This window comes from Anneissia japonica, unplaced genomic scaffold (assembly GCF_011630105.1).
Source record: "Anneissia japonica isolate Jap-2015-1 unplaced genomic scaffold, ASM1163010v1 scaffold585_len4108843_cov191, whole genome shotgun sequence".
NCBI lineage: Eukaryota > Metazoa > Echinodermata > Crinoidea > Comatulida > Comatulidae > Anneissia > Anneissia japonica.
Genome location: NW_022716829.1, coordinates 3,511,337 through 3,519,973, shown reverse-complemented (window position 1 = coordinate 3,519,973; position 8,637 = coordinate 3,511,337).

Genomic DNA, 8,637 nt, shown 5'->3' with positions numbered 1-8,637 from the left:
GGCGAACACAAATAGGTTAAACTACTCATTCTTACCTATGCAGTCAAACTGTTTAATCACTATTTTAAAAGATGATAACATGACATTAACATCTCAGATGCTTTACTTGTCTTACATTTCATGTCACACAATTCTTATCATATTTCGCAGTTCTGGCTGTATTTATCGTTCACCACTCAGGTGTTAAATGTTGTTCCAATACTTTTTAAAATATATATTACTGTATATTTCTTATAATAATTATATCCTATCAGTGTTATTATTTTTGTAGTATAGTATTATACGTTTAATTGGTTTTCATGTACTTTTCTTTAATTACAAGTTTGTAAATGTATTTCATATGGCTTTCCTTATGACAATAAATTATATCTGTATGTGAATCCGAAGTTTCGAACTAACGCACCATGAAGGTGACAGTAACATTGCTTTTAGATAGAACAAAAAAAATAATCCTTTTTACCTACCTCTCTGTGGTCTCATTTTGAGACTAAAGGCTATAATTGCTTAAGAAGACATTATTGTCTGTACGGATACGGTAATGTGTAATAGCCTATTTAATGAAGACATATTCAAACATACGGATGTCATATAAACGACAAGTTTAATAGCAAAGACCAAGATCGGTTTTTTATTCATTTTTATTATTGCGCCATCGAATATAAAATTATGAGAAAATATTTGTACAAAAAATATCATTAATTAACAAGAAGACTAACTAAAACAATAATAATAAAAATATAGTATATAAAATATAATAATGCTAATGATTATGATTATGATGATGATGGGGATGATGATGATGGTATCATTAGTAATAATTTTAATTTAATTTTATTTCATTTAACCCCAACAGCGTAAACGCCAATAACAGGGAGCATAGGGTAAGTACCGTACATTATAAAATCACTATAAAAGCGATGAAAAAAAAATCATTATAAAAACTAAAAATATTGAAAACATTATAATAGAGATTTGTATTGTATTGTGGTACCTGATGAAGGGCAACGCCATAAAATGTAGTATGCTTATTAGTTTACTTTTGGTAACAATGAAACAAATACTTCTCCATTGTTTATTTCATAAAGTTATATGTATGAACAGTAATTGTTACTGTCGTGATGGAATGCTTCAGGAGAAACATGTATAGGTGTAATTTTGCCCACCTGACGTGGGAATGTACTGAATACTCAGTACGTTTTAAAAAAAATTGCAAGTTGTCCTGGGGTAGGCTCGAACCCACGATCTCCAGATCACTAGCCTGGCATCATACCTCTAGACCACCGAGCTTGCGCCATGGTTGAATTCGAGTCCAAGTAAGCAGCGGGTACTGCAGTGTTGATAGTAATTGTTATTGTCGTGATGGAATAGACAATAACTGGATTTGCATCAGGAGAAACATGTATAGGTGTAAGTTTGCCCTACCTGACGTTATATATGTGTTTGTAAATGCAGCTTTCGACTCACTTTTACAAATAATATGATTTCTATTATTCTATGTGTATTTACGAGAGGCTACAGTATAAGCGAGTTGCATACAACGCTGATTCTGTTGCCTGGGGTGGTAAAGACGTCAATAAGTCATGATGAATTGTAGGTTGTGCAATATCATTTCGATGTATTATAATTATATAAAAAGAATATACGTATGATCAAGGGACTGTAATCACAGTACTGTAAATCGTCCATTGTGATAAATTTCTAAAGCACACGTTCAATATAATACAAAATCACGAAACGTGTTTTTAGCAATGTAATTGTAAAAAAACTAAGTGAATGCACGTCTCAATTGCAAAAATATATTTTAAAGGTTGTATGGCGTTCTGAGGCAAAGCTCAAACCTATTTTTTCGCTCTCCAGTACAGGTTTCATATAGAAATACATCATGGAATTATTTTTAGAGATTTGACATTTCGTAGGCGTTGGAACATTTAGAACTGCTACAATGGGAAAATGCTATTGATCTGAACGTGGTGGGATAAAAAGTAGGTAATATGTGGATCGTGCACTACAACAAAGTTCAAATATTTATTTATTATTATTTATTTCAACTTTATTTAAAGAGAGTGACCCTTCCAGCTGAACCCGAAGGCCAGTTGCAGCCCTGATAATAAAATGACAAAAATAACGGTCAATTATGAGTATGACTAGTGATTGAGGTACCACTCAATAGCCTTTCAAATGCTAAAGCCTACCCTGAAAATATTAATTTGTCGATGTCAAAGGTAAAGTCAGATGTGCATGTAACATGAGTTAATACACATCGTAACTCATTATAGTGATTTACAATGTATAATACATAATCGCTCAAACAAGATCAGAAACCTCTCAGAGCTCCATCAATCAGGTTTGAATCTGTGCTGACGAATGTTATGATTTAGTGCTAAGCGCATTGATCAGCATATTATAAACTTTGCAAAATGAGCTATAAATATAATAATAACTAGTATTATTTTTATTATTAATATTATCATCATCACTATTAGGCCTACTACGACATCATGTCCTTTCCAATGCTAAGCCATATTCTGTTAATCCTTGCCGAGCCATATGGGCTGGAGTTCAACCTCACAGTTTCAAGTACTGTAGCGTTAAGCTATGAGTTGGGAAACCAAACCGTTTACACTGCGCCAGACTACCTCCACTGCCATATTATTCTGTACCCACACGATATTTCACAATCTTCTAAATACTGTTACTTCATAAACAACATAATTCCTAAATAAATGTGTTAAAATGTGTTCCTTATCCATGGTTTTACAAATTTGTACTATTACTAGTTAGTGGTTTCAGGAATTAAATTATGTAAGGCCTAGGCACAGTAAGAGACATTTTGTCATTTAAAAGTATAAATATATTACACTATGCAGATCTAATGTCACAATAATGTTACCAAACAATGATGTAACTGTCTCTGTGGCATTAGTCAAAATTTTCCCGCCGGAAGTTATCGAGATTCTTTTTTCCCTCAGGGTGTGTTCAGTGGTCGTTGTTGATGTTATACTGTTCATATTATGTATCGTACATTTAAATTGCTCTCTAATGAATTCTATGAATGAATGAATCAATCAATCAACAAGGATTTATGGAGGGCAACATGTATATTCGTTTGAAATGACAGAAACTGAAAAACGAACATTCGCGCAAGTGTGATGTGTTAGACCTATTGGCATTGGTTGCCATTATTCATTATAAAATTTGTGAAAGGAGCATCGTTTCTCATGGTGTGTCCTAGCAGCCTACCTTTCAATTAATCAAGTTACACAATAAATTAATAATTGTATAATTAAATTTTAATTACATAGGCCTATCAAGACTTTAGAGTAGGGCCTACATAAATTTCTAAGTGAGTTTTCTTAATTCACTATCAATTCCATTATTCTATTCTCTTGAGAACATGGTGATAATCGACGTCAAAAATAAGTACTGAAGTTCACTGTATGTACCGGTATACTTACAATTTGGTCGTAGATGTTGTCATATAATAATTACAGTCGACATGATAATGGAATTCGATAAGAGTTATCGATTTCAACTTTCATGGATCACCGACTTTGGTAAGAAAAAACAATTATTGTTTTAGCACCTCGGCGCGTGTAACCGTTTCGCTGTGAACCGCTCAGATTGGAGATTGCCTCGGGATTACATTTTGTATGCGCGCACGTACAATAGGATTATCAATTAAAAGAGAGACGATAAATCGGCGTCTTTCTTCAGACTTTACTCCGCAGACATATACTGTGATACTATTTAGATTAATATTTAAACGGAATAAAATTAAACAGATAGTAAAAATTAAAATGCGATTTTTCATTAACGCTAACTTTGTTAGTTGCTCTTGTTAGAAAACTTTGTTTTCAATTTTTACCAAATACTATAGGCCTATTTCCAAATTTGTAGTACAAAACCAAATGTTTATGATCTTATACAAGACCTTAAGAGGTCCCTACAGATTAAATATTTCTTTTCAAAGAGACCATTTATTTTAGACTTCCTCACTCCCTTCGCGTAAGCAGATATTTCAATTCGTTTTTGTTGAAATATCTGGGCACCAGAAGGGAGGAATTCGAAAATGTTATAGTTTTTGCATGTATTGTACAAAATAACGTGTTTTGACTTTGTGTTTGGAAACTTTGTTGGTTATGAGATATTTTCTTGAGTCATAACCACCAAAATACAACTCCATTTCAAAGATAATGTTGATCTCCCTTATTTGTTGTCTAGCTCTTCTGATAATTCAAATTGTTGTCAATTTATTCACGTTACGTTTTTGATAGAAAAGAGATATCCATTAATCGTGAGATGTAATGACTTCGTCTACAATCTGTGATAATTCACTGATAAATTGGAGTAGTCGGGATTATCTGGTAAATAATTTTAAGAACCGGCTGCTTTGTGAACTATCATTAGGCCCATGAATTTGTTTTCACTTGATTGAGTTAATTGAAATGACCCACAAAGGCAGAAAACTGATTGTGCAATCTAAATCTAAAGAGTGGAAGTTTAGTTATAGCTCTCAACGCTTGCTCGTGATCCAACGCGTCATCTGTGAGAGAACGCGTCATAAAATAAACTATTGATTGCACCACAACCTGCTGAAAATGGAAGATTGTTATGAACCATATTATAAGATACGGTGTGCAATTAAGGTTGCGTTTTGGGTTACGTGCATTTAAGGATTGCCAAAATGTATTCTCAGTCTACATAATAAAATCAGCAGCAAAAATTTATAACAAGGCAACATCCATTCGTTAAATAACTAATTTTACCATATCATAAGCGAAGTAACTTCAGACGTGTTACCATAAGAGAGCCGTAACCCTACCTCCGAAGTGCTTTTGCTGATCTTATAGAGCTGGGTAGAACTTTCATCAAACTTCACTTTACAGGTAAGGCTTAATAACTGAATTACATAACAAGGGACAACAGAACGTCAAACATGAGTATCAGTTGGTAGTGTCGAAATGTTACACCAAAGAAGACCACTGGTTTGATTTGCCAGAATCTAATTTTCTTTGCCCTTCTTATGTAACACTGAATGTTGATTCAAACCTTGAAGACATAAGAAAAATATCTCTACATTTCGGTCTGGACTTATTTTTGTTTCTAATTTTTTTTTTTTTTTTTTGAAAGTTTTATTAAGGACTATTGATTTTTCAAATTACAATTTCAAATTGCATGTGGTTTAATATTTTATGATGTGGGACATATTTTTCGATTAGACAATGATAGATTGGACGAAGCTAAAGTCATTGCTGATATGTACGGTACAGCATCTATCGCATATTTAACAATATTGATTAAGAAAGAAAAGTAACACATTTAAAGCAAATCAAATGATAGGTCTATATTGAATGTTCTGCATATTCTAATTCGTATTCATCAACGATTACACTGTATGTACAGCAACTATTCACCTTATTGAAGATCAGATTGTATCAATCATCCCTGTAAATATTAAGTCCTGGTAACGAACTATAATTCAGTTGAATTTCTTACTTTGTTTATTTGAGTTTATTATTAGCCTTCAATTAATCACAACAAAAAAATATCTGTCCTCATTTTATATAAAATCATTTTTTTTTATTTATTTCAGTTTATAACAGACACATAGAAACAGAAACCCTAAATTCTGAAACTGAAAAAAATAAATATAAAAATAAATAAAATAAACAAATAAATCAAGATTTATATAGAATCTATTGAAAGACTCAAACTGAATACATAAACAAATCTAGGTCGAGGTCATTTTAAGGGGCACTTACAAATAGTAGAAGGCTTACTTATTGTTTTGATCTGTGCTTCCTTTGAAGTTTTTAACTTACTTGATCCGTTTAAATGAACCATTGATTAATTTAAGGTTTTTGCAGATAGTGTTTATTTTTAATACATGTTAAGCCAGATGAAAAGGTCTACTAAATTATTTACAAGGAATTAAAGGTTTACAGGGAAGTAATTCTTAATTTTTAATAAGATATATATTACAGATTAGGACTATCATTACAACATCGTAATCATTAGATTCTATCTTCTCTATCAATATTGACCAATTGCTACATATCATTGGTAATACTTCTTTCTTTCTCATTTATGTGTCCATTGCAATGAAATCTTGACATCACTAATTGTATCTCGTTTATTAGCCAATTTCAGGCCATGCACTACTTGAGGCGATGTAGAAGCTGGAGTCACCGTTGCACCATCGTATTTTTCGAGTTTGGATTACCCATTAGCTGCTCCACGTTAACATCTTCATCTCTTCTACTTGAAGTATTTCTACATCATTGAACAATTTTGACCTCCTTTTAAATATGCAAGTATCAAACGCTAAACTCATTAATGCAGACCTATTTCAACACTGACTATCAAAGATACATCAACCAGAATTTCTCAATCGTATCAAATGTTTAATTCCAATGGGCTCTTCAGAATTCAAAATCCATTTGGCCCAAGTGTATCTTAAAGAACTTTGTCTACAATCTAACAACATCATTTTCCTGCATGTTTGCAAACATTAAGTCAAAGTTACTCTTGAGTCTTAACTGCGTATATAAAAATAGATGAACCTTACATAATAATCGTCACAGCATATTGGTTGGACTTGGACATTGAATAACGTATAACGCGTATCGTTCTCTCAAATTCGCTGGCAGGAAAAATTCGTCTTAGTGGGTACAACAATCGGACATGTAGATGTCACGGCATTAATCATTCAAGTAAACCAGCTCGGTGATGAGCCGTCATGTGGCTGATTGTCAAAGCACTCATAAGTCAGCGTACTTAATGGCTGTCAATATCAGATCACCAGCAGTTAAATATCGTATCGGATAGAAACAGTTCAGTGAGATAATAATTTATTGTCAGAATATACTCAAAATACAACAATAATTGTCCATAGCCTGAATAACTAGTGGGTTAGGCCTATATGCATACTATAGAGTATAGTTTAAATATGTATTATTTAAGAAAGCATTTAAAACGATTGAAAAGAAATTTGCAAATATTGCTAACGACAGCAACATTATATTTCTGTACAAAGATAGATCGCGTTTCCATTTACCAACAGGCCCGTTTCCCCCGGCATTTTTTTTACCCCGACCTTTTTCACCCGCCTTGTAACATACGGTTTTTGCTATCCCATGAATGTTGCCACCGAGGCCCGTTACCGCCCATACTCTAGCCCCCTTTCACTGAAATGAAAATGCAGAATTTATACAATCAATCATTGTCCTCTCACATGCATTCGAATAATTAATAATCGAACATCTGTTTAACTTTAAGTGTGTTCGTCATACATTTTCCATTTACATTCTTATAAAGTCTTTCCCGTACCAGCTAATGCAACTACAAAAAAAAAAAAATTAAATATTTCTTAATGGCAAAGCCAAATATTAAAACATCGCCCAAATACATATTAAATAATTTCAAAATTATGATAAAATGTGATCATAGCTTGTGACTTTGAAACAGGAATGGAAAACATGGAATGATGTCGACGCCAACTGTACGTTTTGCAATGATGATGATGGAGATGTTGATGTCTAGAAGTGGCCTACGGTGTTATCAGCTAATTTTGACAAGTCAATCTAAGGTTCCTCTATTTGCCCCTGTTTTCAAATTTTCTCATTTTTTTGTCACGTTTGTTTCGTTTTCCAATTGATCAACGAACGTGAACGTCAGTTGTCCTTGTTTTCATTTTTTTTATATAGTAAACAACAAACGATTAGCCATACTTCTATGTTTCTGTAGCACACGGAAACATAGTATTGACGGTCATACCCGCTTCCCGTTTCACTCTCGGAGTCACTCTGCGACTTGCGTAATTTCACCGCTAGGCCTACAGCTCTATACCCCGCAATTAATTGGGTAATCAATCTAATGAATGTAGATTAAGATAATCGCCTTAAGTAAATTTGAATAGGTTTTTACAGTAACATTTGAATTTTTTTCAGTTTTTATCTAGGGTAGGATAGGATAAGAGTTCGATGTGAATCCCAAGGGTAACACAATAATTTTGATTATTTCTAGTGGAGTCCTTTTGGTAGTGAATTGCGTAGTACACCGCGAGACAATCATACCCTTTTCCGCAGAAGAGAGTTACTTGTGTGTGTGTGTGGTTTTTTTTTTTTTTTTTAGTAAAATCTATTCTTCAAAGTAGTCACTTTTTGAAGAATGTTATTTCTTTTATATCATATTCTTTATATATATATAATATATGAACAAGGTTATATAATCGTATCAGGCAGCCCTTCAATGAAAAGTTCCTTTTATGGCAGAGTTCGAACTCTTATTGTTATTCATCAATTTGATTATATACCGATATAGCGTTTCAGTTAGTTGTATGAGAGAAAGTGCGGGGATTAGAACTGCACGATATCCTATAGGTCTCTGTGTTCTAAAGGATGTAATACTCGCCTTCACAGCGAGAGGTTGCAGGTTCGACTCCCGTCGGAGACATTTGTTTCATCCAACTGATGTAAAAGGAACGTTGATGAGCTATGCTTGATACGATAATTATTACAACATGTTTTTATTTGAGCACTGTTATTATCTATCTATTTGTTTATACATGTATATAGAATATATATACATTTTATACATACATACATTATATATACACATTATATATATACATAATAT